The sequence below is a fragment of the Macrobrachium rosenbergii genome, chromosome 51, assembly GCF_040412425.1.
Source record: "Macrobrachium rosenbergii isolate ZJJX-2024 chromosome 51, ASM4041242v1, whole genome shotgun sequence".
In the NCBI taxonomy this organism is placed as follows: domain Eukaryota; kingdom Metazoa; phylum Arthropoda; class Malacostraca; order Decapoda; family Palaemonidae; genus Macrobrachium; species Macrobrachium rosenbergii.
In genome coordinates this window covers 7,528,909-7,538,763 of record NC_089791.1, presented here as the reverse complement: position 1 = coordinate 7,538,763, position 9,855 = coordinate 7,528,909, and the positions used below count along the sequence as shown (strand labels likewise).

The 9,855-nt window shown below is 40.7% G+C and overlaps 1 protein-coding gene across 1 annotated transcript in view; it reads right to left on the bottom strand.

The window, feature by feature from the left end:
• RagC-D (Ras-related GTP binding C/D) overlaps positions 1–9,855 on the bottom strand; it is a 264,323-nt gene that overhangs the window by 60,353 nt on the left and 194,115 nt on the right. The window lies entirely within an intron of this gene.

Below are 9,855 nucleotides of genomic sequence, written 5' to 3'. Positions count from 1 at the left end.
ATAATATATATATATAAATATATATATATATATATATATATATATATATATATATATATATATATATATTCTTATATTCTTCTCCGTTTTAACGGGCTTTTTCCCATTTTCTATATGAGGTAAGCACGATGCCTTCTTTACAAAGGACTTTGATTTGGCGTTGGGGTAGGCCGTAGCCTCGATCGGCTGCCCTGCCTGACATCGCCTAGACCCCGGTAACGATGTGTACGTGTATCGTGTCAATCCCCAGCTCCCTTTCTCCCAAGCAGCGAGGAGAACTGGGCAGGTAGGTCGACAGTTCGAGACGTGTGAGGTGTCTGTTATGTTTTTAGATGTTGGAGTGGCTTTGTTTATGTGTGTTTTAGTCTGTAACACCCATTTGCTTTTCAGCAAACCTATCCGTTGATTACATACGTAATCCTGGGGTGTCTACATGGATAGCAAAGTGTCCGCCTTCACTGACCAGTCGACTGCGGATTTGAACCCGCGCCACGGACCTCTACAAAGTCCTAGGCCGCTGCTCTACCGACTGAGCCACCAAGGCTTCATATATATATATTATATATATACACACATATATATATATTATATATATACATATACATATATCTATATATACATATACATATACTGTATATATTATATATATACATATATATACTGTATATATATACTGTGTGTATATATATATATATATATATATATATATATATATATATATATATATATATATATATATATATATATTATAAATATTATATATATATATATATATATATATATATATATATATATATATATATATATATATATATATATATATATATATATATATATATATATATATATATATATATATATATATATATATATATATACCTAACTATGTTTGGAAGAGAAACTAGGCCTCCTGCTTGTTGACATATGCCACTACTGTGGTGTTGTCGCTCAACACCACCAAGTGTCCCATCACTTGATCCTGAAACTCTTGGAGAGCCAGAAAGGCTGCATTGAGCTCCTGGACCTGCTGATAAGTGAGTCTGAGGGGACACTCTTACTGCTGCCATGTCTATCTGCATGCCCATTTACTTTATCGTCTATTTGGGGGTGAGATCGGACTTCTCAAGGAGCCGATCCCTGTCCCAGAGCAACTGTGATTGGAGCTTGCCAGGACTAGCCAATCATCGAGATATCTCAACAGATGTATCCCATGCGAATGGGCCCAAGCTGACAGAAGGGTGAACACTCACTTGAACACCTGGGGAGTGGTTGAGAGCCTGAAACAGTGCCCTGACCTGGAGTACCATCTCCCCAAGGATAAAGCGTAGGTACTTGCGAGAAGGCAGATGGATGGGTATTAGAAGACACACATTCTTCAGGTCTATCGTACGCATGAATTTGGACTCCCTGATGGCCGCGAGCATGGACAATGTCATTTCCATCTTGAATCGAGTCTGGCAAACAAAGCAGTTTAGGGGAGAAAGATCTATGACCAGTCTCCAACACCCCTGTCACTTTCTCTATAAGAAAGACTCAGCTGTAAAAGCCTGGGGACTGATCTGTCACGACTTCCACAGAGTCTTTCTTCAGCATCAGTCAAACCTCTTCCCAGGTTTCGGCTCCATATTGCTGCCATGTTGCCTAATTGCTCAACATGTAACTCCGCTGCCCACCAACAGCAGCATGCAGAGGAGAACACCGACCCTAGTGTCCTCTTTTCTTCTTTCCCTTGCCCCCTTTTCCAGACTGGAAAGTGGGTTGAAAGGTGAGTGGCTGCGTACTTTTCTTGTCAGGGGCAGAAGGCTGGGTGTTTCCTCAGGTACCCTTTGAAGCCTGGGATTTCTTAGGGGTCAAGGAAGTGCTAGCCTAACCCAAAGGTCCGGCCACAGTGGCACACGAAGACCCGGAGGTCTTTGCCACTGCCTGGAGGACAAGACGGTCATTATCCTTGATGCGATGTTTGTTCCCCGCAGCGTCTACCTGCTCTCTAGGGACGAGACAGGAAGAACCCAGCAACTGTCTATTCTGCAGGGTCAAAGCCGACTCAGGGCCCATGAACTTGGCTATCCAAGTAAGGATGGCATCCCTCCTCTTCAGGACCAAATTTACCCACAGGTTAGCCATCTGGCACAGTCTCCTGAAAGTGGAATCCTCCCCTGGAGTGATGGCACCGGAGGAGGCAGCAACCCCGGACACTGTGAAAGACCAAAGGTCCAGCCAGGTGACTGCCTGGAGTGCTGCCATGGCGGTAACCTCCAGGCTCACTGCCTCTCACTGCAAAAGAGAGATACTCTCTGCACCAAGCTGCGGTAGCAAGAGACCCGGACCTGGTCCGGGTCCACTTGTTTTGTCTGCAGAGACCCCTCTGAGGGCATGTTAGTAGCACTTCTGTCGAGGCAGAAGAGGAGGAAGCAGCTTATCCAAACAGTTGGAGCGAAGTGAGCTCTCCTGCCCAAAGACCAAAGTGCTCACCTACTCCCAAACCCCTTCGGTAAGCGTGGACCATGGCGAGCCCACCGAAGCCCTGTGTTCCGTCTTCAGTCCCCAAAAGGCTTCGAGGCACAACGGATGATCTACAGATGTAGCCATGGCCCCTTCCCCGAGATCGTTGTGCTGACATATCAGTGCCACGATCTCTGCAAAGGTTCTCTGTACCTCGGGGGTGTCTGACTCCTGGGGCAGAGGACCTTCAAGTCCTTCCAGGGCACAGTCCTCTCAGTCTATTCTTCCTGCAGGAGGGAGAAGCTCGGCAGAACCCCCGGATCCCTTCTTGACCACTTGGGCATACATTTGAGTTAATCCTAGGACTGAACCCAGAACATAAACTTTAGCGGCAGGGCTACGTTGGGATGAGGCATCCCAATCAGAGTCCTTCCTATCCGGCTCACACGTAGACCAAGGAGAGCCAACGAGAGAGCCCTCTGCCTCCCCTGTGGAGGGAATTAGCCCCTTGGAAGCCCCATGATGGGACTTCTTCTGGGGGAGGGGGACACAATCTTCTTCTTCCGCTGAGGAGGTTCAGAGAAGAAGGCAGCAGATGGTGAAGACGACGATGACACCTTGGGACTCTTCTTCAACTTCTTCTTCCAGAACATCTTCAGGAGAGCCTGTAGAAACTGGACCCCAATGGAGGGGGGAGCAGCAGGCACAGCAGCAACAGACACAGCAGAGGGAGGGGTTACAATCTGGTAAGCCTGTGCAGGGGCATACGGAGACACCTGGTCAACAACCTCAAGAGTACAGTAGTCAGGGTTGGATGGGTTGTCACACTGGGTGTGGTTTTGGCGAAAGCCGTCATCATATCTGTCGTAGTGGTGGCAGTTACCATAGCATGAGTCACTTGGGGCATCACTGGAGCTCAAGATCTCAGGTGACTCAAAAGGCCCTGCACGGATGGAACACCCGAGAGACCTAAAGAGAGCCACATCTCCTGGAGTTCCTCAGTCTCTGCTAATGAAAAAAAGGTCGGGTTAGGGGTGACAGTCTCTTCTCGCTCCAAAGGGGAAATCTCCCCTCCTGAGCGAAAGGAGACCACCAAGCAGAGGCCGTTCTGATCGCCCACCCCTCAAAAGCCGATTTTCACATAGCGAAGCAAGTGAAGACTAAGAAGGGCAGGCTGCTCCCAAAGGAGTGACAGCAAGACAGGGAAGCTTTGCAGGAGGAAGGAAAGAGGAAGAATGACTGGCAACCAACAGCATCGTCAGAGGCGTATTACCACCAGAAGATGCCTTGGAAGCCTTCTTCTTGTATCTCCTCCTCTGCATAAACTTCACCCACTGCACAGGGGACCAGAGCCAACACTCGTCACACATGGAGTCCTGATTACAGTCATGCCCCCTGCATCTGGTGCAGGGGACATGAGGGTCAACATCAATTGGGATAGTGACATGGTAGAGGCGGTACCAGGGCAATCAAGAAACCCTTCCACTCGGGCTGGATGATTCATGGGTTTGCATCTCAAAAACAAACAAAAAACACAAGAGATCCCATCTCAAAAACAACAAAAAAAACGAAAAAACAAAGCGAAACAGCAAGCAGGGAAGAGAGCAGGATCACAGTACCTCATAGCACGATGGCCAAAAGCAAAGTGAATGCTTACTGTCTGGGTGGGTGGGACTTTCGCCAGTCAGACAGTAGTCAACTACTTAACCACCTTGTTTAAAAGTTAAACGGCTGTTTCCAGCTGTGCTGAAGCATATTCCTTACGTAAAGACCTGATGTATTTGTGTAGGAACAAGTGAGGCATATTCACTTAGTGCAGCCACATACAAAACCAGGTTTCAAGCCCCTCTGTGGAATTTTGAAGGATCACCATGCATCACTGAGTCCCCATCTTCAAGGGATAGGAGCTGCTTCAGCTTCCATAACCAGTGCCACTCCACTGCCAGAGCAACAACAACTTTCACCATCCCAACTTTCACAACCAGAATAACTCTGATGACCACAGCAGGAATCAAAACTGTGTTAGCAACTGGAGCTGAGGTTAGCGTTGTTCCAGTATCTTTGACCGGTGTCACCGAGATGAGAATTTTTCTAGTGACCAGAGCATCTCCAGCTTCCATGACCAGTGCCTCTCCAAGACTAGAGTTGCTCTTGTAACCAAAATTCTTTAGGTTTGCTGCAGTTCTATGTGACAGCTTTTTTGATGGAGCACTGAAACCTCTCACTTTAGTTCCCTCCCTATTACACATACCTATTTTATTATTATTATAAAGTTTGGCAACAAAACACATTCAGTGCATATCGGTGCTGCTGTTCAGAAAAGGTGGTCACTCTTGGCAGGAAAGGAGGATCAAGAGAGGATCACGGATCAATTGCGAATGTGAAACATCTCTCTTAAAATACAACTTATGAAAAATTGACAAACAAAAGACCATCTGTTGATGGTACAAGTCATAAATGCTAATGCTAGGAAACAGAAACCTACCACCACGAATCACTCTCTCTAAAAGACATAAATCTTCGGCAGAACCAGACAACCACACTGGAGAACAGGGACTTTCCTAGATACAACCCCGAAGGATTTTAACCCGGTATGTATCCACCTCTGCGACATGTTTAGTACAAGCCCAATGGGGATGACCATGAAAACTTTAACAAAAGCCTGTAAATATCATTAAGACAATGACCCCAAAGAAATATTACAGTAAACCCTGTATTCGCAGTCTCACTATTCGCTGATTTCTTTGCGGAACGTACCTACCAATTATTCGTGGAAAATTTGCCCATTCGCAGTATTTTTCACTGAGAAATATTCACTAATTACTCTATTTTCATATCATTTTCATGACTAAATGCACTGTTTGTGATAAAACTCTGGTACACGCATTTTTAGAGGGGTTTTAAGTATTCGCGGATTTTAGCTATTCGTGGGGGAGTGCGGTACGCATCCCCTGCGAATTCGGGGGGTTTATTGTAGTCCTAAGTAACAACCCCCAAACTTCATTGGGGGTCACTATCTAGGAAAGATCCGAGAACAGCATTCATGTGAAGGAAGGACAAATGACTTAAAACAGGTTGTATTGATTTTATCACTGTTTTAAATATATAGGGCCTTACATGCAATACCTAACTTGTGTGTGTCATTTGCTGACACTTTCACTAGATGTTTCTCAAAAGTAAGATATGAGTCAAAAGTTACACCAAGTGTAGTTAAAACTCCAGACTTATTCAGCAGAGTCCCATCCACCTGAAGGGAAGGATGGGGTAGACAATCAATACAAGATCTACTAATCAATAGCATTTTCATTTTACTGAAGTTCAGTCTCATGCCCCAGCCACTACACCATTCACTAATCCACACTACATTATTCACTAATCCATTTCATATCATGACTGAGGCTAAGGGCAGCTTCATTTCTCATATGTCGAGACTTTACTAACCCCACAAGTGTCACATCATCAGCATACTGAACAACCCTGTTTTCTAAGCCAACAACCATATCATTTGTATACACTAAAAATAACAGTAGATCAACAGGTCTTGGTTCACTAAAGATCCCATCAACAGCAACTTCCTGTTGCCTACCTGTAGGGAAATCTTGAAGTAATCCTAAAGCATATCCATCCACTCCAAGATTCTGAAGTTTATGATTTACTAAACTGAAACCAGCACCAAAATGTACTTGAATTACTCTACACTTAAAACCCTTGTCAAGGGTCTCTTGCAAATGGCATGTCAAATCTGAAAGTGCATTGCAAGTACCTAACTACTTCCAATACAGTGGACTCCTGCTATTCACGGTTCAGGATTCGCTGCCTCACCTATTCACAGATTTTTCTATGGAATGTATATACACATTATTCATGGAATATTTGCCTATTTGCTGTATTTCTCATAGAGAAATATTCACTAATTACTGTATTTTCATGACTAAATGCATTTTTTGTGATAAAATTACTAAAAATACTCAGGTAAAAGCATTTTAGAGGGTTTTTTTGGTGTTTGAATGATCAAAATAGACAGTTATAAGCACTTTTAGAGGGGTGTCAAGTATTTGCAGATTTTAGCTATTGGTGGGGGGTTGTGGTACGCATCCCCGTGAATACTGGGGGTCGACTGTATGCATATTGACTGTCAGCTGACAATCCTTTGGACTCCACACACTTGTATACTAGTGGCTTAGAAATAAGTTTTACTACAACTTTGGAGTGCACAGGGAGAACATAAATTGGCCTGTAGTTACTGCAGTCTGCAGATATAACTCTTTGGAATGGGCACTGTGTTACTAAGCCTGCGCTCATCTGCACAGATACTACGTCAACGTAAAAATCTATAGAATCTACTAATCTTGGGAGACAACACAGTAGAAAACTTTTTAAAAAACAAAGGGAATAAACTATCAGGATCTTCACCCCAGCTACCAAGATTATCAAGAGTTTTCTTAACATCCCTAGAACCAAGTGCAAATTTTGTAAGAATATGTTCAGGATGACAAGTATCAGGGAGGAGGACATCTTCCACTGACTGTTTAGCTTCAAAAGCTCCATGAAGCAGTTTAGTCTTTTCCTTTGGGCCAGTAACCAATCTATCATTATCTATTAGTAGTGGTAGAATGGAAGATGAGCCTGACCCAAAGAAAGAAGATGCCAATTTGGTCCACCACAGATGAGGCTGAGTAACTCCTTCAAGTTTCCTCTTTAAGGAATTATTGTAGCACGGCAAGACTCAACAAAAATGGTGTAATTTTCATGTGAATCGTTTCATCTCCATGTGTTGAATTTGGACTGCTTGTCATGATAAGCTCGTCTACATGAATCATCATACCATGGCTGATCATTTGTCCTAATCTTGATTACCTTTCTAAGGACATACCTTATCAAAATAGCCATCAGTATGGGAACATACTGATTGACAGATATGTCCATCTCAATGACACATTGGTCAAAAGTGCCTGTATACTCACAGACCTTGACTTGACTTGATGGTAGCATCTGCGAATACGAAGTCTAATCTATTACCAGTAATATGCATGGGTTCCTAAATTAGCTGGACAAAATCAGAGGATACAAAGAACCCAAGAGCAGACTGGCCATGTTGATCCGTAAAATTTGAATTAAGCCACTTGCTGTGCTTTGCATTGCAGTCGCCACAAATAATGAGTGAAGCTCTTGAATCCTACGACTGAGCCATATTAATCCTATCCAAGAGACAGTCATACATAAAATCATCAATATCTGGATTGCGGTAAACAGTGAATACAGAAACACTGTAGAACTTACTGAAAACAATGAAAAAAAACATCATGGCAATTACACTCCATGTTTTTCTGATGATAAATAGGCTGTCCAGACCTAGTGTAGACAGCTATACCATGCACATGTGACGTGGTATTATGATAAACAAAGTCACGGCCATCAAACCCTCGGATTAAAAAATCAACCTTTGACTTGTAACTACTTACAAGTGTCTCAAATAAAAACATCAAAATGAAGTTACAGGTACAACTCTGGAGATCAAGAAAAGTTGACTTCAAGTCTAAAATATTTGGGTACAGTACTCTGCAATTCCTCTTGCAGTAATGAGTGGCAGGCACAGGGTTCAGCTCAATGTCTCTCACAAGAATCAAAATTAACAACATATAATCAGATGCAAAACTAATAAACAAATTCAAAACAACATAGTAAAAATCAACAGTAAAACAAATAATAAAATAAACAACAACAGCATTTACGTTATTTACAATAATTCCATTAAAAAATGTTCTTAATGAATATTTTCTTGACTTTCTGGAAGTGTAATAGAATTTAAATAAATTTTCATTCCTGAAAAGGGAATCAAAATTGATGAAGGTCAGGTCTTGTCATTTCGTTTGTTTTGTGAACGCTACACAGCTTCAGTGTGCTGTAAGACTTATCTTTTTGGTTTAGATCTAGTTTTTGTGGAAGAGTTGAAAAATGTCTAAGTCCAAGCACAGGTCATTGTCATTCAAGGGATTTGATTACTTGTCTGGAATGAAGATTATTAACCGTCTCGCGCTTACGGGGGTTCTTATAGCACTAACCGGTGCGTGACATGCCGTGGAGGAAAAAGTGGGGCTTCGCGCAGAAAAGTTTCTTTGTAAAAATCGATACATCCATACTATAACTGATATACACTTCTGCTTTGTTTTATGATGTCGGCGAATGATTGAATTTTTCCTAAAGAATGACTGAATTTTTCCTAAAGCAATCAGAAAATCTTTGCAAGGCTTAGAAATAATAAAAAAGACGTGATGAACGTGAAATTTTTATGGAAAATCGTAATTTTTTTTAAAATAATCATGAAAAATATAATAATTAGGTTTGGGGAGTTTATTTTATAAATAAATTGTGTGGAAATGTTTGAACTTTCACATGGAAGCAATCATTTTGCTAAAAATATGTTTGCTAATTAGCTGTTGCCGATTAAATAATGCTAATTTTTTACGGAGTGCAATTTTCAGATTTTTCAACCTACTTATGTTATATATATATAGGAATAAAGATAGAATAAAAATAAAGGTGGCATTAGAAAGCTGAATAAATTTCTATAAAATATATCTGTATTGTTAGAATAAAATTGAGCAATTGTATATATTACGGACAATCTTTTTTTTTTTTCTATATATATATTATATAGAAATATATTTTTACATTTTGCTGTTCATATATATATAGTACAAAGAATGGCTGTTTGAATAATATATATGATATATAGGGGATATATAGGTCAAATATATGCTTAAAAACCCTCTAAAAACATATATATTTATAGCTTAAACCAATAAAACCCTGTAAATATATATATAGTATTTTAATAGTTTTATACAAAAATATTTATTCATGAAAATTATATGAAAATACAGTAATTAGTGAATATCAGTGAAATATATAGAAATATTTTCCGCGAAAAATGGCTAGATATGTTACAGAGAAATACGAATGTATGAGTCCACAAACCATAGAATATACGGGGGTTTATATATACATATAGTTATTTACAGACGCACAAACATACAAAAATTATCTATGCATGCATAAATCGGCCCTAACTACAGTATACACACATATATATATATATATATATATATATATATATATATATATATATATATATATATATATATATATATATATATATATATATATATATATATATATATATATAGCTGACATTTTTGTAATTACTCAGTAATAAATAATGCTAGAAAAAGTGAAAACTGTGTTTTTTCTTGTAGGTCCAAGATCTGCCCACGCAATATCGCAGTCCTTGTGTTCTTCGGATGACTCCTTCTTTTTTTGATGAACTTCCCCCGAAAATAACTTACGGATGACGCGGATGTTGTGTCACCGGAGCATTTACGGCAATAAATTTATTGACGCGGTTTCGCATCA